We start from the raw sequence: 24,398 nt of genomic DNA, 5'->3' as shown, positions 1-24,398 counted from the left end.
CCAAGTTGGGTTTGAATCCTGGCTTCATCTCTTACCAGCTGTCTGATCATTTGTAAGTGACTTAACGTCTCTAACCCTTGGTTGATACATCTCCAACCAGAAACTCGGTTAAATAGTGACACACACACACTCTCATCAGAGTTTGCTACTTAATATGTTCAATAAATATTAATTCTTACTATTGCTGAATTATTTGAAAAGTTCTTATAAGGCATCTCTTTGTAACGGCATCAGCAGGTATTTTACTAAGAAATTCCAACAGTCAAATGTTGTGACCCTCTACCTACTATGCAAGCAGCCATGACATCTTTCAATTCAATATTATTTAGCAGGTGCACAAAATGAAGGTATAGAGAGCTAAATTCAGGGCCTGTAGGAAGCAGAAAACTACACATTCCTGTGAGCTGTACTGGACAAAAGATGTAAACCAACTTCAGAACAGATTTTTCAAAACCAAAAATCAAAATAATTTCTCTATACACTTTGACTAAAGTTCGGTTATTTTATTGCATGGTTCTATACTTTAGGATATCTAGCATATATAGTCAAGGAAAAACTATGAATTTAACAGAAAGTGTTACTTTAATTCCACCTGAAAACTTGTTTACTTAAGCATCATAGGGACAAGCTTTGTCACCAGAATTTCATGAGGTTAGAAAGAGAAGTGGTATAAAATCTAATCTGATTGAAATGTTAGCCCCTTGGGCCATTTTCTCTTTAAAAACCTTCTATATTTTTCCCTTTTATCTTTAATAAACTCAGCCTACTGGAAATTTAAATATATAATTATTTAGAAAATATCACCTCTGTCTTTGTGGAGCTTATAATCTAAATATAGTGAACAATGCAACATACATGAAACCAATAGAAATATGAACTACTGAGACATCAGGCTCATTGGATAGGGCTATGATCCAGTCAGACAGAGGCTCTGGTCACAATAAACTTTCACACATAGCAAATAAACACGATAAATAAGAAAATGAATTTTTAAAAAGGTAATTTAATAACAGAGTCTTATTACAGTAACTGGTAGTGAGAAGTGGTTGGGGAAGGTTGCCTTGCTGAGGTGACCTTTGAGGAGAAAGTGAAATCATGGGAAGGAAGCAGCAACGGGATCATCTCAGTGTACTCTAGTCTGGACCCACAACACAGCAAATTCACAAGCTTGAAAGTTGGAAAGCATGGTGAGGTCAAGAAAATAGAAGCCAGAGACACCTGGGTGGCTCAGTCAGCTGAGCATCCAACTTCAGCTCAGGTCATGATCTCATGGTTCAGTTCATGAGTTTGAGCCCCACATCGGGCTTGCTGCTATCAGCCTGTCCACACAGAGCCTGCTTGGGATCTTCTGTCCCCCTTTCTCTGCCCCTCCGCCACTTGTGCTCTCCCCAAAGTAGACAAATATTTTTTTTTAAAAATCCGATGTGGCAAAACCCAAACAATGCAAGAATGTAGGGGATGGGGTGAAGAAGAGTCATAAGCTACATGATGCCCTGTCTGGTAGATAGTGGCAAAAAGTTTGGACTTTATTCAAATGTTAAGGGCAGCCATCAGAGAAGTTGGATCAGAAAAAAAGTAATATCTAATTTACTTTTTCAAAAGACCTTTTAATGTGGGGGAGATTGGATTATGATGGGAGACTAACTACTGACCATTAGTGTGAGATAAATACTGCTAGCCATTCACTCAAATCTAGTTTTTTCTTTTTTTTTTTTTAAGGCTTATTTATTTTTGAGAGAGAGACTGAGTGAGAGTGGGGGAAGGGAAGAGAGAGAGGGAGACACAGAATCTGAAGCAGGCTCCAGTTTCTGAGCTGTCAGCACAGAGCCCTCTGCGGGGCTCCAACTCATGAACCGTGAGATCATGACCTGAGCCGAAGCCAGACGCTTAATCAACTGAGCCACCCAGGCACCCCACTGGACACAAGGCTACAAGACATCTCCCAACTCCTCTTACACATGATAAGACATGTGCAGTACTTACCAATGGAATGCAGGGAAAGTAATGTTTGGAAAGAAATGCCTAGCCCTAGGCTTTGGTTTGTTCTGTCTTAAGTTGCCTGGAAACGTGGTCACTAGACAAATCATTACTGAATCCTTGAATGACTATGTGGACCAAAGCTGCTGACTTAGAACACTCACATCAGAATTTTATGTGAGAGGGAAATTAAATTCCTCTTTTTAAGTCAAAGTGTTGTTGGGCTTCTTATTTCAGCAGCTTAATCATACCTTAATGAATAAACAAGACAATAAGAGCAGCATGCAAACACATATGGAAGTCTCTCCATTAGAAATAGCCAAGGTTGTTAACTTGGGGAGAGTTCTTTGGAAATTATTATTTAGTATTGAACTTCTGATTAGACAAACAACTTTACAAGCTATTTATACAAACTAAATTCAGAGCATCAAAAAATCTAAATGCTCAGCCAAATGTTTTCCTCCTTGGAAAAGAGCCAAAGAAAGCAAAGCTTTACATGTATTCGTTCCTATAACTATAAAAATACATTTATCAAGGTAAATTTCAATGCAAGAAAACCCTCATCTTTAACAATCTAAGCAAACAAAAACAGTACCATCAGTGATTGGCAATGGTGCTCAGGGATATTTCCTGATACTTATTTCTATAGAAAGGAGACCAGGCTGATTTTCAGGTGTCCTGCAACTCCCAGGAGCTACCCAGAATATATTTTAATTTCTTGCACGGTCATGGTCATGAATGGAAAACCTTTTCATAAAAAAACAAAAGATACCTGAGAAGAAACTGATTTTCATTCTTTTTGTGACAGAACTTACTAGTTGACTATCTAATATCCATTATCCCCTTCCAATTTATTACTAGAACCTTGATTTTTAAGTGGGCACATTGATAGGCTAAATTAAATACTACCTTTCCCAGCCATGCAGCCGTATAAAGAGGTCCGTCCAGTGAGATATAAATTAAAGTATTATTTGAGACCTTCAGGAAGTCTCCTTAAAAGTTCTCCCACTGAAAAGTGCCCTTCCTTTTCTCTGCTGTCTGAAATGCAGATGTAATATCTGACCATAAGTGGCCTTGAGGATGGACACTAACTACTAAAGATGACAGAGCATAAAAATAGGAGCTGGGTCCCTGAAGACATCTTAAAGATCCCGTTTTAGCCCTCCAAACTTCCTTCAGGCATGAAGAAAATAAATCTTGCTTAAGCTACTATTATTTGAATTTTTCTTCTGTTTTATGCCATGAAACTTACTCCTAAATTGACAACCTCCTACATATTGAAACCTAATTTCTAAAACTTCCAGTATCTCAAGTTTCCATTCAGTTGTATGTCGGTCCCTTTTCAAGTACCAGATTCTCCAGAGACACAGAAGAACCATATAACGTTGTCTGTTTTCAGATATTTGCTCAGGCTAGTTGGGCAGGAAGAATTTAGAGAATAAACAGTGAAAAACAATAGTACAATAGTAACTAGTGTTAAATCGAATAGAAGTGATGATGACTTTTAAGAAGTAGAAAGGAATAAGTCAACTGGGACAAGGGTAGGAAGGGAAATATTCATAGACTTGGGGGCCATGGCTTGGCTTATATGATGGCCATTTATAAAGAGCTGTGGAATATATAGCGATTAAGTCCATGGAATCAGGAGTCAGACTGCTGGGTTCATATCCTAACTGCACCATTTATTAGCTACGTGGCCTTGAGCAAATTATGTAATGTCTCATGTCTCAGTTTTCTAATCCGTTAAGTAAAGGAAGTAATATCTACCTTATAGAGAGTTGTTGTGATGATTCTATTAGTGTGCGTGTGTGTGTGTGTGCATGTGTGTGTGTGTAAATTCTGAAGAAGAATTCTCCTTATTATGAGGATAAGGAGATCCAGGGAATCCTCACATATTAACATTTGTCCAGTAATTTAAATAGACAGATAGATATATGGATAGATAGATAGATAGATAGATAAAATCAGTCATTAAAGGACCTCAGACTTAGTAAGTATTCAATATATTATTATTATTTTAATTAGGAGAAGCACAGCATGAAGGCTGGAAAGACTGCTGACCTTCTGCAGGAACGCTGAGTAGGGCAGCAGTCTTAGGGAAGAAATAGGAATTGAGCCTTCCCTTTAAGGAAACTGGAGATGTGTTGATAAAACAAAATTATTAGCTTTTTAAAATAGTATTTCAGGGCAGCTGGGGTGAAGTACAGACATACCAGACTTAGGTGTAAGTATATAGGATGGCCTGTGACTGTACTAAAAAAGAACAAATTTGTCTGAGAATCCATATATACTCTTCTGCAACTTTTAGTTTTAGTTTTTGTTTTTTAACTCTGTTCTGTCTTGGTACTTTTCCTGAGCTATTTTGTTGGTAAAAGGTTGGAGTCTGCTTTTTTTTTTTCCTAATTAAATTATTATAGGCATTCTTTTACATGGGAAAAAACAGCGAGTGTAAATCAGTCTGTATACATATTTCATCTCACATTTCATTACTTATCTTCAGGCAAGTATTAAGTTTCACCCTAGAATTCAGTGGCCTTAATTCCAAGTGAACAGTGATGACAACCATGTTTCCCACATAACAGTCATTTGGTTATTTGTCTGGTATTTTAGTCCCCTAGTATATCCAGGGGTATCTCCATCTGATTAGGCTTTCTTCATACATGTCCCCAAGACTCCTCAAGCTTTTTTAGGAGTACTATTACTATAACCATTCTGTCCAAGGATGGCAAAGTTAGATTCAAAGGAAAGAAATCCTAATGATAGCACTTCAGGTACCAGAAGAAACAGATGGAGTCACAGTTTCGGTTGAGGTTACAGGGACTCATTCGGTGCTTCTCAGATTGCATTAGCCAATCTTCCACCTGGGGAGTAGTATCAACTTTGTCTGCCAAGAGCAGCCTGTTTGCCTATAATTGAGCTAAATCCTCCTTCTGAAATATATGGCCAGCTCTTCTTATTTTGTCCTCATTACTTAAACAAATGACTTGGGTCCTATAATACCAGTTAAGCTACAATACATGCTGGAAGGTTAATGCTACATGAATGAATAAAAGAGGACACCTTTTAAGCATTGGTTTCACAACTGCAGATAATGACATTAATAAAAATGAATAATCAAGTGGTCAATTCAATTTTAAGTAGGCATCATAGGCTGAAGCCCATTAACTGTGCATCAGAACAAACAGACACAAATTTCTCATAGCATATCTGTGCCCAAGGTATTTTATTAGCACCTGCTAGGCTTTTTGATTATGGTAGCTTATAGTAAGGTCTATATAAGAGTTTGCTATTAGTATGGGTATTAATTTTTGCAGTAGAATTAGTAGAGTACTCTTTGTATTATTTGGGTATTATATTTTAAAGAATAAAATGGGAGAGAGAGAAGTAATAATTGGGTCATATTCTTTTTAAAAAATTTTTTTCAATGTTTATTTTTGAGAGAGAGAGACAGACAGAATGCAAGTGGGCGAGGGGCAGAGAGAGAGGGAGACACAGAATCTGAAGCAGGCTCCAGGATCTGAGCTGTCAGCACAGAGCCCGATGAGGGGCTCAAACTCATGAACCGTGAGATCACGACCTGAGCCAAAGTCAGACGCTCAATTGACTGAGCCACCCAGGAGCCCCTGGGTCGTATTCTTGAAGTGAAAGGAAGAGAATGAGCTTCCCCAATAAGCTTTTGTCACAGAGACAGCTAGGAACAACATGTGAATCTGTAACATGGTTTTCCTAGACACAGCTCCAGAAAACACTCTCCATTCATGGGAAAGGAATCTAAGTCCATGGCCCTGAAGAGAAACCCATTTCTTTATATTAATGTGCTGAGCACAGCTGACAAGGGTAGGGTCAATTATGATTTGTGATGCTAGGATCCTGCCAACCGAATTCATAACAAGGCTGGTTTATTGCATTGTGGGGCATAATTCCTGGTGGCAGACTATTTTCAAGTACCAATTTATTTATATCCAGTGTTTCAGGGTCTCTTATTAAGGAAGGGCACATAAATCAGATCATCCTGGCTCCAAACACAGAAATCATGCTGATTGAGGTGTCCTTATTATGCCACATTTTATCCAGTGGGTCAAAGGAAAACTAATATCACACCTCAGGTGCATGACAGAATTTCAGCAAATGAGTCATCCAGCAGGTAAAGGATTAGTAAAATCTTTAAAACTCTGTCAGTGGGAATATGGCAATATTGCCACTGATTCTCACTAGGAAGCAAGGCTCGAATTCCAAGGGGAGAGGCTTCGTTGAGTTCCTCTGTGAAACTGTGGCAGAGTCGTTTTTGAGAAAAAGATCAATGAGATAAAATCTCCAAACACTAAAATGTAAGGGAAACTGTATTTGTGGGGAGAGGGAGGAAGATGAAACTATTCTTCAGAACAATCAGAGACTAGCATACAAGGGGTGGTTGAGGGGGAGTGCTGTTGTTTGATTCCTTCCTACCAGTAATTCACTGGTCACCACATACAAACTATTTTAAAGTCTTCTTGGCTTTGGAGGATGGATTAGCCATTCACATTCATACCAAAGCAATTAACCAGTAATGGAAAGTATGGCTTCTATCCAGCTGGCTGTTCATTCTGAAATTGATTGGACTGTGATCTGACTCAACTAGTCAACTCCAAAAAAGAGTTTCATATGAGTGTTTCATACTGGCAAACAGAGCCTGTGTAAAAATCCCCATGAAATGAATAAGTGCTAGTCTCAACTGAACAAGCTTTTTAATTTGGAACCCAGTCTTCCAGATAAATGCTAAATTAACTATATAATTGCTTTATTCTGAACCTAGCTAGGGCTACATGTAGGGGTTCTCTGATAATTGTACAATAGTTGAAAAAGCTATTAATGTTCATAAATAACTTCCACCTACATGCCACCCTTGCCAAAGTCTCTTATGCAATGGCTGTATATCTGGGGGTGGAGGTCAGAAAACCTCAAGAAGGTTGGTTTGGAAAATGGGCTAGAGAATGGTTCTATTAACCTTTAGTGCTTGTAAAACTCTCACCCAGTTCCTGGTTCATGTCTGATTATAAATCAATTTGGTTGTGTTAATAGAGCCGTTGCCCTTTTCTTCTCATTGCTAAGCATTAATGAGTTACCAGAAAGGCAGACTGGGAAAGGCATAGTCCTTAGCCGGGGTTAAAGACTCAGTAGTAATTGAAGAAAAAAGAATTTGAGAGAAAAAGAACAAAGCCAAAATATGTACATATAAAACTAAGGCCAAGCATCTTGTCAATTTCCCATTCTTTGGGAGGCACTGGTTTTTATGTCATATTATTTCTGGGATTCTAAATGCTGATGAATTAAAAGACAGGGAAGGAGGCAGGAAAGGGAAAAGGGAGAGAGAGACAGAGCCAGTACACTTATAGGCCTTGCTCGATAACAGCATATTGGAATTAAGATGCAACTCCATGGAATATGCAACTTGAAAAGCCTCTTCATCTAAGCCACATAGGTGAGCCCCAAGGGCTGTAGCATTTAATTGTCAAGAATGAAGGGAGATAAAACTTGACACGGCTCAAAGAACAGAGCAGCAGCAGGAGGCCATAACATCTGTCTTTCTCTGCAAATGGACCTGATAATATGTCAGCATAAAGCTACAATTTCTTCTTGTATCCACTTAGGTAATGCTGACAAATAAAACTAGCATAAACCTCCAAACCTGGGAGGCAGTTATTTCATTAAGGCAAAGCCCATTAACTTGCCATCATCATCTGGTTGCACACAGTGCTGTGAATAAATTAAATGTGGATTCAGAAGCATTCTGGCTGTTGTCAGTTGATGTGCAATATAACACTACAAACACCACCAACCATTCACACACCAAAATTACGAGAGAGACTGGAGGAGGCAAGAGAGAAACCTACCCTCCGACATTGGTGCAACTGTAACTGAAAGCCTCATAATAGCTCTTAACATGCCATAAAGTGTAGAAACAGCAACTCTATAGATCATATTTCCCCAGATCTCCAGGACCAAAACAGACATCAAAGGTTTCATAAAATCAATGCACCTGACAAGGTGCTCTTGACTGGCACCCGGAGCCCATTTTTTTCATCACTCTTGGGACCTGCAGAGTTGATCCAAGCCAGAAACCCTGTGGACTTCAATGAGTTGAGAAGGATGAAAAGGCCACCTGCCCTTGAAGAGAAGAGGTCTGGGGCCAAGCTTAGGGTGAACTTACTTTGGCTGGAGCCTTCTTGATCCCACATCCTAATCTGGCTACTGGCCATTACTGTAATGCTTTGAAAAATCTCTTAAAATTTGGTGCCAATTAGGTTTTCAAAAAGTAACTGAGAGAATGGATAGAATCAGAGAATGAGAGAAATTTGTGAAGATCTCTCATGTTGTAAAAACCACACAGGACTGGTATATTGGGTTCAGGGTGGCCTGCCTTAAATGTTGCTGAAAAAGTTAGTGAATAACTAAATAAATACAGAATTTGTCTAAAATTAAACTCAATTCTCTCTTAAATTTCCTACCTTCTTAATCATCTGAGTCATCCTTTTCTCCTGTCTTCTTTTCAAGTAACAAAACCAAGTGTATGTCTTTAAATAGAGCAGTTTAGTATGTGTTTAGTGAACAGATGAGAAAGTGAATAAATGATAGCACTTTATTAAAAAAAAAAAGATGGGGTGCCTGGGTGGCTCAGTTGGTTAAGCGTCTGACTCTTGGTTTCAGCTCAGGTCATGATCTCACTGTTCATGGGATTGAGCCCCACATTGGACTCAGTGTTGACAGTGTGGAGCCTGCTTGGGATTCATTCTCTCTCTCTCTCTCTCTCTCTCTCTCTCTCTCTCTCTCTCTCTCAAAATAAATAAAATAAACTTAAAAAAAAGAAATAGAAAAACTGTATTCACTTTCCAAACTCCTTAGACACATTCAGGTTCTTCTTAACTGGGACAATGTACCTAAATATTTTGTTTTTAAAGAGAAGAAGCATTTTATTTTTAAAGTATTTATTTATTTATTTATTTATTTATTTATGCATTTATGCATTTATTTAGAGTGGGGAGGGGCAGAGAGAGAGAGAGAGAGAATCCCTAGCAGGCTCCACATTGTCAGTGCAGGGCCTGACATGGGGTTCAAACACACGAACCATGAGATCATGCCTGAGCTGAAACCAAGAGTCAGACACTCAGCCAGCTGAGCCACCCAGGCACCCCTGTACCTACATTTTTTTAATATAATTTATTGTCAAGTTGGCTAACATATCATGTATACAGTGTGTTCTTGGTTTTGAGGCTAAATCCCCGTGATTCATTGCTTCCATACAACACCCAGTGCCCATCCCAACAGGTACCCTCCTCAATGCCCATCACCTATTTTCCTTTCTCCCCCTGCTCCATCAACCCTCAGTTTATTCTCTGTATTTAAGAGTGTCTTATGGTTTGCCTCCCTCCCTCTCTGTTTGTAACTATTTTTCCCCTTCCCTCCCCGCCATGGTACCTACATATTTTTAACTTTAGCACTTCCCTAAAAGAATCTTCCACTTCAGCCAGACCCAGAATGCCACACACACATGCTTTCTACACTCTGTACCTGTAAAACTTCCTTTAGCCCATGCATAGGTCTCTCTGAATTCCTACAGTATATATTATCTCGACTTTTGTGTTACATTTTAACATTTACTGCTTGACATTCTGCATATTATCTATTATCTTTTATCTTTTTATGTTTCCCCTAATCTCTTCAAATGTACAACCTAATATTCTTATGAATAGGAAAAGATATTACATTTATTGATATCCCCACAGCAATTTGCATTAATATCTTTTATATCAAAGCTCAAGAAAAAAATTCTAAATGAGTGACTGAACAAGATTGTGCTAAGATTATAAAGCAGAAATCTTAGAGCATAGGCCCTGGTCTATTTTCAAGATAACTTTCTAATTTTCTAAACTATACACAGATTTTTCTACCACTATCAATGACACCATACATTTTCGTTTTCGAAGAATAAAATGTATTATCTCTGCTTGTAGCTGAGTTTGGATTGCCCAAAAGCAGATGCTGAGCCTAAGATGAGTAGTTTATTTGGGAGGTGATTGCAGAAGCACCAGAAGGAGAGTGGGGAAGGGAGACAGGAAAGAAAAAGAAGCCAATGCAAGGTGTGGTAATGAGCAGGGTATCACTGTGAGACCAGGGCTTCCTCCTGCTGGGACCATCTAGGATATAAAATAGAACATGCCCCAGAGCTGTCTTACAGGGGGGGAGGGGGGGTGGATGAAGAAAACTTTCCTCATTGGTTAGAGCTCTGCTGGCATCCCACCGCCCACCCCACCCCCATCATCGTGTCATTAAGAAGCCTTGCATTTAGAAGCCACTGGCAGGCACAGGAATGGGGAGTGCCAAGGGGATATACATACAGGACATCAACCGGGTTTGCTATACCGTGTATCTTAAAGCATAACTGTTACCAGAGAAATGGTATTGACACCGAATACTTTCATAATCCTCATTCTAAAGGAGATGTCAATGACATTCTTTGGAGGAGTATGCACAAGAGCAATTATATAGTAAGTACATCTATATACAGAAATGGTACCCTGAGAACAAACAGATAAAAAGTAACTCTGTTCCATGGGACTTCAACCTTTCTTTAATCTGCAAAGCTCCCCTTAGTTTTAGTTTGATTTCCCCCAGATCAAGATGTTGAGGAGCGAAGTGAAGATAGGGACAAAGGATAGGATTAAGAAGATGCTGGGGCACCTGGGTGGCTTGGTCGGTTAAGCGCCTGACTTCGGCTCAGGTCATGATCTCACGGTCCGTGAGTTCGAGCCCCGCGTCGGGCTCTGTGCTGACAGCTCAGAGCCTGGAGCCTGTTTCGGATTCTGTGTCTCCCTCTCTCTCTGCCCCTCCCCTGTTCATGCTCTGTCTCTCTCTGTCTCAAAAATAACCATTAAAAAAATTTAAAAAAAAAAAAAAAAAAAAGAAGATGCCACATGAAAGACTGATGCAAGGAAAGCAGGAAAGCTGTGGATTTTCTTGCAGGTTGCAACTGATAGGAAATGAACATTTATAGCATCTCAGGTACAAAAGCTTCAAGCCAGGTAGTAGTTATATTACCTCTAGACAAGCTCCTCTACTCCATTCTTCAAAAGTCTTAAAGAGAAAAGAACATGAAATTTTAATTGACAAGTTTCAGTTGACAGAGAATTGAAAATTAACCTTCTATTCCTCAGCAGTTTAAAGAGGACATTCCATGGGCACTTTCTGGGAAAGGCGGCTGTCAGGAGAACTGCTGGCAATTTACACAGATTTTAAACTGATAGAACATGTTGAAATTTTCTTGCAAAACACACCTGACTTCAGGTCTCCCCACTAGCAAAGACAGACAGATTTACTGTTTTCCCATTTAACTCTCATCTTCCAAAAATGCTTTATTTGTTAAGGGGAGATAAAAGTTTCTATAGAAGTTCCTTTATCAGTGGCACATTTTCTAAATGCAGGTCTCCCGGCTCCTTGGGCTGCCCCCGAGGCATGCATACTCATCCTTCTCTGTGAAGAAGGGTGGCATCAACTCATTCCCTCTTCTCTGTTCAAAGTTTCCCCAGATAAACAGAAGAGAAGCAATAGAAAGGGGGCAAAGAAGGAGATAGTTTGCAGCACAGACCCATCCACCTTGGGGAGGACAGAAGCAGAAAAATGGAGGATGAGGAGGACAGTTAGCAAAACTGGAGATGGAGCCTCCTGCTATCTCTATACCAAATTAGTATGACCCTGGAATGCAACTTGGTGTCCTTCTTTCTAGTTTGGAGTAGGCCTCGGAATCAGGAGCATGTTCTGATAAACTTCAGATGAAATAAGTGGAATCTGGGAAAATAATGTTCCTTTGGTACATACTGAACAAAGAGTTTTAGTCTAGACTCTTCATAAGATACATATATGTCAAAGCATCCTAAGACATCTCAATGAAAAGAAGTGCACATCTACATTTGTTTTATTATTTTTTGGCTCCTGAGATACACATATGGAATATTTTGTAAGCCAGTGAATTTCAGGCCGGAAGAAGTGCATAGAATATTTGCCATATGATGATCATTGGGAAATTCTGTAAAAGATCTCCACTTGAGGAGGAAAATGGTGGGATTATATTTACAATTCAGTTTGACAGACACTCGTATGCCTATTATTACAAAAGTGAGCATAAAACTGTCCCTGGTGCCAACAAGGTCAAAGTCTAGCAGAAAACACGGGTGTAGACCACTGTGATAATAAAGGTGGTGTGCCCCGAATGTTTATGCAGAGACGAAAAAGCACTGCTTTGCCAAGAACATTTGAGAAATACCTCAGAAGAGGAACAGAGTGATTGTTTTGTCAGGTAGAGCTGGGCTCTTTTTATTTCCCACTGGGCATCAATTCCTAATCCTTGTTATCAGCAAAGAACCAGATGAACTCACTGAATGATGGTGGAGGGAGGCCGCACCCTAAGAACTGGCTCTCCCTGGGGGGTTCTTTCTTTTTTCACTTTTATTACTTTATTCTAGAGTTTTCAGATAGCAATTTTCTTTAAACAATATAATCAACTGATTCACTGAACAGTAAGATAAAATATCATTTTCTTGTTGTTAGAGGCTTCCCAAGCCCTGCCTGGCATGCAGAGTGGAATATTTACCCAACTCTCAGATGAGGACGATTTTGTGGCAATGTTGAGAAAGAGAGATGTTTCGGTTACCACACTGTCAGCCTAGTTTTTCCTTCCTCTCTCAGGGATCACATTCCTTATTGAAATAAAAACAGTGCCCAAGGCACTGATGCCTGAAAGAGTTTGATGGGGAAAGCAGACAAAGCTGCCCTGATTTTGTCTCCCAAGTTTGCCCTTCCCATAGGCTTCTCTTCTCCCAAATTTTGCTGGCATTGTCTCCTGTTAAATTGCTCATCAGAGTTGGGACAAGACTCCCTTTGGTTCTCTTTCGTACTATGGCATAGAACTTTCACAAGTGTGGAAACTTCCTAAATATTAAGGAAGAACAAAGGGGAAATTACTCAAGAAAAATCTACATACATGAAATGAAGCTGGTAAGATTTTCAACACATTTATAAGGCATGTTTGAAAGGTCTAAACTTTATAAGTAGAGGCTATGAAGTTTTCATCCAGTGCAGCATCTAAAATGAGAAGTTCATGATCTCCCAGAGCAGGTGAAACTCAATCCAAGAGACCTGTGTAACTGTTGATAAAGAGACAACACTACAGATTACAGAGAAAAAACTAACAACAACAAAGATAGTGTCCAATATGACCTCCAAGTGAAAAATCTCAAAAGCAGGCACACAAGGCAGTGATACACAATTCAGCTGCCCTCCTCCCAGGGATCTCTGTGTGGTATACTTCAAGATCAATGTGGGCAGAGACATATTTGTTAAAACAATAGTTAATGATTTTCTTGAGCAGTGTTGGCCCTCCCAGCAAGTATCAGAAGTTTAAAAGCATTTACACTTAAAGCAACACATTTCTGAGGCTCCCACAGCTAACTCCAGTCTAAAAACCCTGTAACATTCCCGTTCTTGCCAGAGAGTCTATCAATATTCTTTTGTTTTTTAAGTTTATTTATTTATTTTGAGAGAGAGAGAGAGAGAGCATGAGCAGGGGAGGGGCAGAGAGAGAGGGAGAGTGAGAATCCAAAGCAGACTCCACATTGTCAGTACAGAGCCCAATGTGGGGCTCAAACTCATGAACTGTGAGATCATGACCTGAGCTGAAATCAAGAGTTGGGTGCTTACCTGACTGAGCCATCCAGGCGGTCCTATCAATATTCTTATGCCAAAGAACTGATATAAGCATCACGGACTGTTGGCTGAATGTTTTGCTGTTATGCCTACTATTTTCTATCATCTTTTTCCTACCACATGGGGACTGGTTTCCTAGAGATCTGTATTCTTTCATAGGTATGTTCCCTCATTTAGTCACTCACCTGGAGTTTGTCTGCTTTGTTGTTTCTGTTGTACAGCATAAGTGTAGACAAACGTGGGTACAAGCTCTAGTCCAATGACTCATTAAGACTATTTAACTTGGGCAAAATGTTTTTAACCTTCTTAACAATACCTTTGCCTCTTCTGTAAAATGGACCTAATAAGTATCTTACAGGGTTGTCTGGAGAAATAGATGACTTACTTATGTTTTATAAAGACATTAGTATAGCTCTGAGCATGTGGTAGTTACTAAATATATTTCCTCAATGGAAATAGATGCTTTCTCTGCACAGGGTTGTGTATCAACCAGACTCCAGTCCTTAGACATGAGAATAAGTTCACGTGCAGGAAATTTGTGTCTCAGTCACTTTTCCCCAGAAGGGGATAGCTGCTGAATTCCCCAGAGTCATTCAGCAAGTCCCTGGTATTCTTGAGACGATCGTATTTCCCTGACTTTGCCATAAGTTTCTTCGAGGAATTGCAAAAAGACTGGGTCTTCCCCATCTCAGCAGACCATTGTGTCTCAGCTCACTCTCCCAAAGAATGATATTCTATAGTTATAAGAAAGAAAACAGTATATAAGTCACAGAAATAAAATGCTGTTGGTGGATGGCTGCAAAGAAAAACTGCGTATATATGAGTGGATAGAACCAACAGAGGCAGCAAGTTTAATTTAGGGAAGAATCAACCATCATCATACACAGTATATTTGAAACACAACAACTTTCAAAGGGAGAGAGCAAATGTGTGTTGTCACCGGAACAGTGTTTAACCACCATCCATCAATCGCTTTTCCTTCTCCCTCTCCCCATTCTAGATAATAGCCATGGTGGTAAAGGTTAGCTAGGTGAAATAAATATAAAGATCGAACCATTATGCTGCACACTTGAAACTAATATATGTCAATTTTACTTCAATTCTTAAAAATTAATTAGATCAGAGATGAAAGGGTAGAGGGTAGTCAGGGTAAGATTTTAGAAAACAGATTTAGATATGACCCAACTTGATGAAGCTTTAGGGGTTCAATATGGAAAGAACTGAACATAGAAGGAATAAAGAACACAGTGAACAGCCTGAGAATCTCCAGTGGAAATGAAAGGTTAGACACCAAAACTGAAAAGTTGAAACTAAAATAAGAGGGAAGAAGAAATGTGATAGAGATGGATAAGAAATTATAGAGTCATTTACTTTGAACAGCAAAAGTTTACCAGTTGGGGCAAATCTAAGGACCTTTAATCATTTTCATTTAGAAATGTTAACTGAATGCCAATCCCATGCCACAAGCCATGCTAATTGCTGGGATCAAGTGGTGGACAAAACAGTGGATTTAAAGCAAGTGGCCAAGATATAGGGTGGAGTCAGCTCACAGAAATGCTGAATTTCCCCCTGGAAACCCGAGAATGTTTTTCTTTAGGCTGTGAGGCTGCCAGAGAAAGCTGAAGCAGGAAGAATGGGCTGAAGTGAAAAATAAAGGATCAGAGGGAAAACATTCAAAGGCATCTACATAAATTGCATTTATTTCAGGAGCTACATACACATTTAACAAGGAAAGTTTCTTATCAGACCCTGTAAAAAAAATGTATACAGAAACACTGGGTGGTGTTATGCAAACATATGCAACTCATGCTACATTTTAGCTGTACCCTTTCAAGTAAGAAAAGATATATTTATATGCTTTTCAGAGTATCTATTCCTACAACTTATTTCCTTATGCAAAGCATCTTTTGTTTAGACATTTCCACGGCGTACTGCTTGAGTTTTTCTCTTTCTTACCTATTTTTTCAAAGAAAAATATTTCCCTTAAATGCCAAGTACTCTTTCAAATGACTAAATAAAAGAAAAGTAAAGTCATTGATTAAACACTCTCTTCTAAGTCTCCTCACCTAGGTTCAAGGCTGTAGAGAAAAATATGGCTTAAGAAGACAAATAACATATTCACGGCCACTTTTATGTTTGAAGAGGCTAGAAGGATTTCATGTCTTGATTCTTCCAAATGTAAATGCCATTCAGACTAGATAAAAGGGAAAAAAGAGTCATTAGAATTTCACAAAAAAATCACCCACATCAGTGTGGCAGAGTTGCTTACTTAAAAGCCCTTCAATTAGATTCCATTACTATAAATGGAGGTGAGAAATCAGTCAACACAACCTGAGATAAAAAAAAAATAATAATAGTAACATCATGATGAATTAATACTTCAAATCCAGCTTTATCTCACTAATTTTGAAAGAATGATAAATTCACATGAATGAATGGGACATGTCCAACTAGCAACACTACCTAAGTCCCTTTAGCACACCAATGTCAAGTTAATGTTCCTAAAATACCATGTTCCTAAAGTCAGTAATAACAAGACTTCATAGCCCCGGCTTCAAGACTGCCAGCTGGTTAGATGGCCATATCTCTTACTGTTTCATAACACATTCTACTCCTTTCTATCAGATACCTCCCTATGACTTCTCAGTCTACCATTATGTTCTCTGCCAATATCAGCACTCTCAACTACCTGTCAGATTCTCACCTCTTCCTACCAGCTTCTTTTGTGCCCAACTTAAGGCTCACCTCCATCAAGCATACAATCAAACAAGTGACAAGTATTGACTGAGCATCTATTCTGTGTGGGGAGAAGGGAAGGAGAAATGATTGGATACATAAACACAAATCCTGCAAGGAACTAATGATGGAGGTCAAAGTAAAATGTCAAGAAACAATCCCAGGTCAAGGTCATATGCAACAAAGACTTAATTATACAGTGCAGAGAGAAAAGAACTCCAATTTAAAGGAGTTAACTAACCTATGTTTTCTAAGAAAGATATGTGTGTATAAAAATATAATGTAATTCCCAGTCTCCTGCAAAAGGTGCTTTTATGGATGCTTTATTTCCCCATCTATATTATAAACCTCTCAGAGACTGGGGAATTTCATTTCAGCACACCAATGCCCACCACAATGGTGACCGCAAGTCAATTATCAAAAATGTTGGTTGAATTTTAATACACTTCACCTTTGTTCTTGCTGAACTGTACTTAAATCTTTCAAACTGTGGCTAAATAGAGGTGCACAGGTGATACATGACTTTCTCATCTTCTGTAAGAGTATGTGCTGCTTTAAACCAAATATGTACTCCCAAATTCATGTACTGAAACCACTAATCTCTAATGTGATGCCCTTTGGAGGTGGGGCTTTGGGAGGTGTTAGATCATGAGAGTAGAACACTCATGAATGGGATTAGTGCCCTTTTAAAAGATGCCCTAGAAAGCTTCCTTTCCCCTTCTGCTGTATGAGGACATACATACATACATACATACATACATACATACATACATACATAAAATAACAATCTATGAACCAAGGAGCAGGCTCTCACCAGACACTAAATCTGCCAATACCTTAATCTTAGACTTCTTAGCCTCCAGAACTATGAGAAATAAATTTCTCTTGTTCATAAACCACCTTGTCCATAAAATTTTGGTAGAGTAGCCCTAATGGACTAAGACATGTGCATCATCAGATTCACCATTTTTTTTTTAAGTTGAAGAAACATCGGAATGTGGGCTATCAAATCCCAGCATGGAAACTCTGGGCTTTATTGCAGCTCATCAACACGGAGAGCAGAGCCTGGCACACTGAAATAAGTCAAGCGGTTTACATATGCTTCTACTTTACTGACATCGTACTGCAGGTAACCAAGAAATTAAATGTGTTTCCACACAAATAATTTTACCCAGTGAGTCCTCTTTACCCTGCAAGAATTGAAGGATTCATCGCTCTATTTATGATAGACTTTTTAATGTATTTATGAAATGAAATTTCATTTGAAATCTTTGATAATTAGATTTTATGTATTGTCATTAACAAGAAGCTTACAGTTTGCATTCTGTGTTATTTACAAGTCTTATTACAAACGTGTAAACTTAAAGTTATTGAAACTACTCTTTGATTGTTTTGGAATTGTCATGTTTTTATTCTTGCTGCAATTATTGTTGTTGCCTAAATATTCTGCCTTTGATCAAAGGGATTATAATAAGTCTGGCTTCTAAATTTGGTGTAAGATTAATTGTTCATATTTTATCAGCAAATGCATTCTCAGTGGTGTCTCATATTTGTCCTCTAACAATTGGTTTGCTATTTTCCAAAAGGACTAAAAGTTGTTTGGACTACATCTAAAAACTGAAATGGATAATCAAATTATATAATACATTTTGCTATTATATTAGTTATTTGTAAATAAACTCAAGCAAAACATTTCTTCTAGATACTGGAACAGACTTTTCTATATAATCCATAAATTGACTCAACAGATACAACCAAAATGGGTACTTTAGCTTATATGAAGGCAACAGGATTCTAAGCTAGAGAAGCCTACAGGAACAGTGTAATGCATGACTGAAATAATTTCCTTTTTTTTTTTCTTGTATCCTACAAAAGATCAGGAAATTGTCCCTCCTACCTCTAAAATCTGTAGAAGAGGAGAGGGGGAGGAATAATGTGATTTTCTTGAAATAATGACTCTCCTCTAAGTCACTGCAATTGGTTTCACACACACTTGAGAATTTAGTTTTCTCTCCCCTATAAAGTGTGCTGCAAAATTGTGGTGGTTTCTTTCTTCCTAAGACACTGGGTTATAGGAGCATTTTTCATCATCTTTCCCCACTCGTTAACCTACACTGATATTTCTACTTTCACCTTATTTTTACAGTGTCTCAGAAGTGCTTGATCATCTTTCAAATGATTATGTGATAAGACCATCCAGAGGAAGGGTCAGCCACGGTGGTTGCTTGGAAGATGGAGAATGAAACGACTTATTCTGCTCCAAATCAGTGGCAGCAGACCAATTCAGTGTCATGGTCAGAACCCAATTGGGTTCCACACCAACACATCAGCCTTCCACTCCTATCTCAGGGACAACTCTTTAAAAATCAAGCTGTGATAAGTTAGGTCCATACAACTGTTTTACATTAATCAACATTAATTAATTAATTCTAATTAGGTGTCAAATCCACTGAAGAAGTACATGTCTCATAATCAATAACTTTGTTCTACCCACAGCCCTGAGAAATTAATGATATTAAAACTGCACCTAGCAGCCTTAGAGAGCCTCAGGATCATATGTGATTTCAGTCTAGTCCTTCAGCAAGTCATTTATACCAGGCAATCAGTGTCATATTTCTGCAAGGAACATGTCCAATTACAAGAGTCACCATATTCAGGGAAGCCCAAAGCTATGATGTTCACATGAGGTATATGGCAATGCTCTTAGTCAAGATTCAGTTTAGAAAGCCAAGGTCATTTATCATAAGCAATTCTGCATAAAAATATGGTTAACATTTTGCTCTGATCAAGTCACCAGCAGAACAGAGCTAACAAGTTAACCAAGGGTCAGATCAGGAAATCCGGGTATGAGATTTCAGGGGAAATGGGGTTTGAGGAGTGCAGTTTTTAACATATTTGCAATGCCTGTGAGGCAGTCCCATGGAGACAGCATGTGGGGAGTTGAGCAGTCCTGGAACAAAGATGAGAGATCTTGACTGAACATATAAATCTAGGAGTTATTTGCAGATTGGTGGTGTTCAATGATCTCATCTAGACTGAGGGGTCAGAAGAGGGTCCAAGATAAAACCAAAATCTAATATTTAGAAATGTGATAGAAGAGGAGGCCTGAGGAGGAGTGGCTTAAGAGGTAGGAAAAAAATCCATGAGAGTGCCCAGAACAGCAGCCTATGGAATAAACTATCTTGTTGAAAGAAAGAATAAGCTCAACTTTGTGAAATGATGCTGATTAAACAGTGTGCATTCGCTTTGCCAACCTAAAATTATCAGTAAATTATAATAAGCATTTTTAGTAGAATGGTAAGGACAGCAATTAGATTGATTTAAGTGAGAAAATGAATGGAAAGTAAGATCTTTCCATGTATAGAACTCAGAGCAAATTTGTCTTTGAGAAAAGTTTATGAACTGTGTGCCTTATAACCAATTGTATAAAACTACTGTGGTCTCACCTAAACACCAATCCTACCTCAAGAAAAATTTGTCATAGTGTACTTGCTTCTTTTTTTAATTTTTTTTTAATGTTTTATTTTATATTTGAGAGAGAGAGCAGGGGAGGGGTAGAGAGAGGGAGACAGAATCGAACCAGGCTCCAGGCTCTGAGCTGTCAGCACAGAGCCCGATGTGGGGCTCAAACTCACCAGCAGTGAGATCATGACCTGAGCCCAAGTCAGACGTTTTACTGACTGAGCCACCCAGGTGCCCCATAGTGTACTTGCTTCTAATGGTAGAAGATTCATATTTCTGGTCTTTGAGTGTTTGCTTTCCATCTGTAATCCCTATTTGCAACTTCTTAGGGATTTTCCCAGATCTTGCTATCTGGATGCAAAGGTTCTATGAGTTAAATTTTCCCCAGAGTTAAATTACCTTAGCATAGGCTTGTATTCCTGATCATGGCAGGTATCCCTAACCTGCTGATGTACTATTATTTCCATGCCTCTTGCATTGTGCATTGTCACTGACCACTATTAGGCTTAGTTTTCCTTGAGCTTCCTTCTTTTCTACTAATCATGGCATTCACTTTCAGGATTACCCTTCCTCTTTGAATACTTGCCCTCTCAAGGAAAATTAGGCTTCCTAAATCCTTGGGAACTCAACAAAATCAGTGACAACACTTTTTAATGTAATTGTTTTCTTAGTTATTATGCTACAAGTATTGCTCTAGACACTTTGGGTCAGTTTTTCGCTGACCATCTGGGCTTCCATAATTGAACCATCCAATTGCCACTCATACACCAGTCCAACATCATGCCCAGTACTGATTGCAAAATAATCATTATTCTATCTTTTTAGTCTGACAGGATCCCTCACTCTACACTGTGCTGATTTATCAGTCAGCTTTAATATGAAGAACTCTATGGTCTAGTTTCAGGACATACGAGGTTCAGGATACATCAAGTTCCCACAGTTTAGGTTGAGCTTAATTACCTATTAAAAAATCCTAAGATTATACTTATGAGATATAAATATCAGTGAGTCCCAAAATTTACTGACTGTGCACCACAATCAGCAAAAAAATATTTATGTGTGTATACTACTGCTTTGTATATTGTGAACAGTATAACGCATATAATAGAAAGAGATGAGATACAATAAATATGAGTAAAAATTTTGTTTTTGGTGTCCATTCCCAAAAATTGCTCCTTTATTTTCCCCTGGTCATTGTTTATCTTGCGCAGTACTTAAAAGGCATTTCTAATCTGAATACTCTTACGTTCGTTCTAGGGAATTGTCAACCATTATCTCTTTATATTTTGTTTTGACACCATTCTTTGTATTTTCTTCTTTCTCAATTTGTAGCGCATGTGCGTTGGACTTTGGGAATCTTCTATGTCCCCTCACTATCTCATACTTTCCATTTCTACATCTTTGTGTTGCGTTCTCCTGGTTCATCATTCTCTCCTCATCTGTTTCCAGTCTTCTATGCAATGTATGTGTTTTCCCTCTGGTTTTTCTAGAACTATTTTACTACCGTCTAAGAATCTTAATGTTAATTTCAATACACCTGCTTTTTCATGGTCACTTATTTTATTATCACCTATACATTTTTATGTTCCTATTCCATTATTTATCTTTTAAAGGACATTATAAGTATTTGTTTAATTTTGCTCAGATTATTTAATAATCCCTGCTTTGGGAAATATAGATTCCTAAGCCTGCTAAATTTATTGCATGCTTTTCATTCTATTGACCTTATCAGGTACTCAGGGAGGTTATCTTCTGTGTAAACCCATTATAGTTTCATGAAGTCTTCAGCGTTGATGGTGTAGTGCACAACACTCAGACCCTGTTAGGAAAACTCAGCTTAAGAACAGCATTTTATGTTCCTAAACTTCAGCTTCTGCCTATCCACATAGGTGTTTGTCAATTTTTTTAAGCAGTTCTACTTAAAGTCTCCAGAGATTTCCCTTTCTCAGCATTTGAAATTTATGTCTTTTTTTCTTAATTTTTATAAGTATGCACCCAATATTTTTGTATGAGTTTAAAGCATATGAGAGATGATTCAGCATGTGCTCAATTCTCAATACACTCCCTTGATCCAGAAGCCTTGCTCTTGGTCCTTGCCTCAGCTTTGCTTTCAATCTAATAACCAACCAGGGCAGTAAAAGAAAAATTGAGCCTGGATAGGCAAGTGACTCAGTCTCTTCCAATATACCCAACCACTGCATATTCTAAAGTGATACTCTAAGCAGCCATGGGGACCAGGGAGCATGTGTCTGTGGTCTGAAAACTGGACAGGCCATTGCAAACATCTATTCTTAGCTCTGCTCTTGACTTTTCAAATAGCCTAGGGTAAAAGCTGCTGTCTCAGCTCCCTCTTGATGCTTCTTACTAACCTCAAAAGACCTTTCCTCTCAATTCAATGTGAATATATACCTCTGCTATGAAATTGACTAAGACTTTAAGTCCCAAATTTTCCTAACCCATGAAAACAAAATCTTGAGTAAGAAAAAAACTACCCAATTAAGTCTGTTCTTCCTTTTTTCCCCTTATCCTCCTGCAAACACAAAAGGAAACCCATTTCTTTCATCTTTCTCCCTGGATCTCATTAACCAACACTTAAAAAAAAGCATTGCTCTCTCTTTCATGCCCTCTTTTTCTAATCTCCTAAAGAGTTGTAGTCTCTAAATAGAATTAAAATTCTAATGAGAATTTAACATTAAAATACTATATAAATGTTTAATAAAAAACAAATTTTGAGGGTCAGAATTTTTTTAAGATTTCATTGAAAAGTACTTTCAGGGGTGCCTAGCTGGCTCAGTCAGTAGAGCATGAAACTCTTGATCTTGAAGTTGTGAGTTTGAGCCTCACGCTGGGGTGTAGACATTACTTAAAAAAATAAATTAAAAAAAAACTAAACAAAATAAAAGTACTTTCATGCATAAGAAAATCGAGCACTGGACAGAAAAAGCAGATCTAAAAATGGATATAAAGTTAATAATTGAATCTAGCAATGTGGGGAAAAGCAGCATACTATAAAAGGTATAATAGTTAAATTTTTATAAAATAGCAGTAATTATGTTTTTAAAAACTTACCATCACTGAAATAACGAGTGAAAAAACATCAGGGTACATTTCATCTTTATACTTATATATTATTTTGGTAGGAAAATTTTCTTTCTGTCAGAGCTTATGCTGTTTTTATTATCACTTTGTGGTGTGAGTCACAAATTCATCTACCATACTCTTTCACCTTAATGAAAGATCTTAGGCACCAACAGCCTTATCCATAGTCTCTATCTTCTTAAATACTTTGCTTCGCTTCAGGGACATGGAAAATAAGAATGGTGAGATCAAGGTGATTATGGGCTGAAAGCAGATAGTTTAGAAAGAAGGCCTCTTTGGTGTGATCCAGACCAGCAGCTGTGTCCAGTGATTTTGCTAGCCAAGGCATCAGTTAAAGATATATGATGTGTTGGTAGAGCATGTGACTCATGATCTCAGGGTCATGAGTTCGAGGCCCATATTGGGCATAGAGCTTTAAAACAGACACACACACGCACACACACACACACACACACACACACACATACATACACATATCTGATGTGTGGTAAGCATAGCATAATGTACAGACTTGTTGAATCACTATGTTCTATACCTGAAACCAGTGTAACATTGTATGTCAACAATACTTCAATTTTTTTTAGTGGACGATGTGGAATAAACTTAGGAAATATGGCAAATTAAATATGTTGCCTCCTCCCCAAATTAAAAAAAAAGAGAGAGAGATTTAAAAATTACAGGAAAAAATGAGAATGTAAAAGGAAATAAAGAAATATCAACACATATCTAGAAGGTAAAAGGTGGATGAACAAATAACTTATGAATGACAGAAGAGCAGAGGGAGCTGCAACCCAAGGGCCTGAAGGATACAGATGTAAAGACAATTTCCATAGAAGCCTGAAAAAGCATAGGATTTAGAAGCACCAAGTATCATGGGAGATACAATGAAACAAGGTAGAAATGAGGAAAGCATTAGTCAAAAATCTAGAAATCAGTGAGACAAGGTAGAAATGAGGAAAGCATTAGTCAAAAATCTAGAAATCAGAGCACTTAGACCCATATAACTGGGTATCTTCCTTCATCCCATACAACTTGGCAAGGATTTCTCCTCACACAAACTGGAAGGAGGACAAAGATTTGCTCAGGAGAAATTGACCCAATAGGGGCCTATGTATGGTGGAAATTGAAGGTGGGCAAATGCTATTCAGCAGTGGAAATCCCAGCTCCCTTCCTGGCCTACTTTCCCTAATGTTAGAAGCCTAAACAGGCAGAACACACACACACACGCATACACATGCATATGCACATGCACACACATAAAACCCTAGAATGTTCTTAAAATACTTCCCCAGAACAACTTGGGGAGGTATCTACCTCAGTGAGCAGACATGCTTACCATCTGATCACCTTAGAATGAATCCTGAGAATTGATAAGCTGCACCCCTTAGCTC

At 38.3% G+C, this 24,398-nt stretch overlaps 1 protein-coding gene across 18 annotated transcripts in view; it reads right to left on the bottom strand.

The window, feature by feature from the left end:
* The window catches only part of PLCXD3 (phosphatidylinositol specific phospholipase C X domain containing 3), a 219,053-nt gene that overhangs the window by 89,346 nt on the left and 105,309 nt on the right, over positions 1-24,398 (bottom strand). For 6 of the 18 annotated variants that reach the window (XM_042995794.1, XM_042995802.1, XM_042995784.1 and 3 more), the window contains one exon: positions 15,777-15,904. The exons of 11 other annotated variants lie outside the window; for them this stretch is intronic. The gene's annotated coding sequence lies outside the window, so the exon portion shown is untranslated. Of the gene's footprint in view, positions 1-14,133; positions 14,445-15,776; positions 15,905-24,398 lie in introns of those variants that run through there. One more of the 18 variants, XR_006221036.1, reaches the window with a different exon arrangement.

This window comes from Panthera tigris, chromosome A1, assembly GCF_018350195.1.
Source record: "Panthera tigris isolate Pti1 chromosome A1, P.tigris_Pti1_mat1.1, whole genome shotgun sequence".
Taxonomy (NCBI): domain Eukaryota; kingdom Metazoa; phylum Chordata; class Mammalia; order Carnivora; family Felidae; genus Panthera; species Panthera tigris.
Note: the sequence above shows the minus strand (reverse complement) of the source record. Positions and strands in the feature narration are given on the sequence as shown.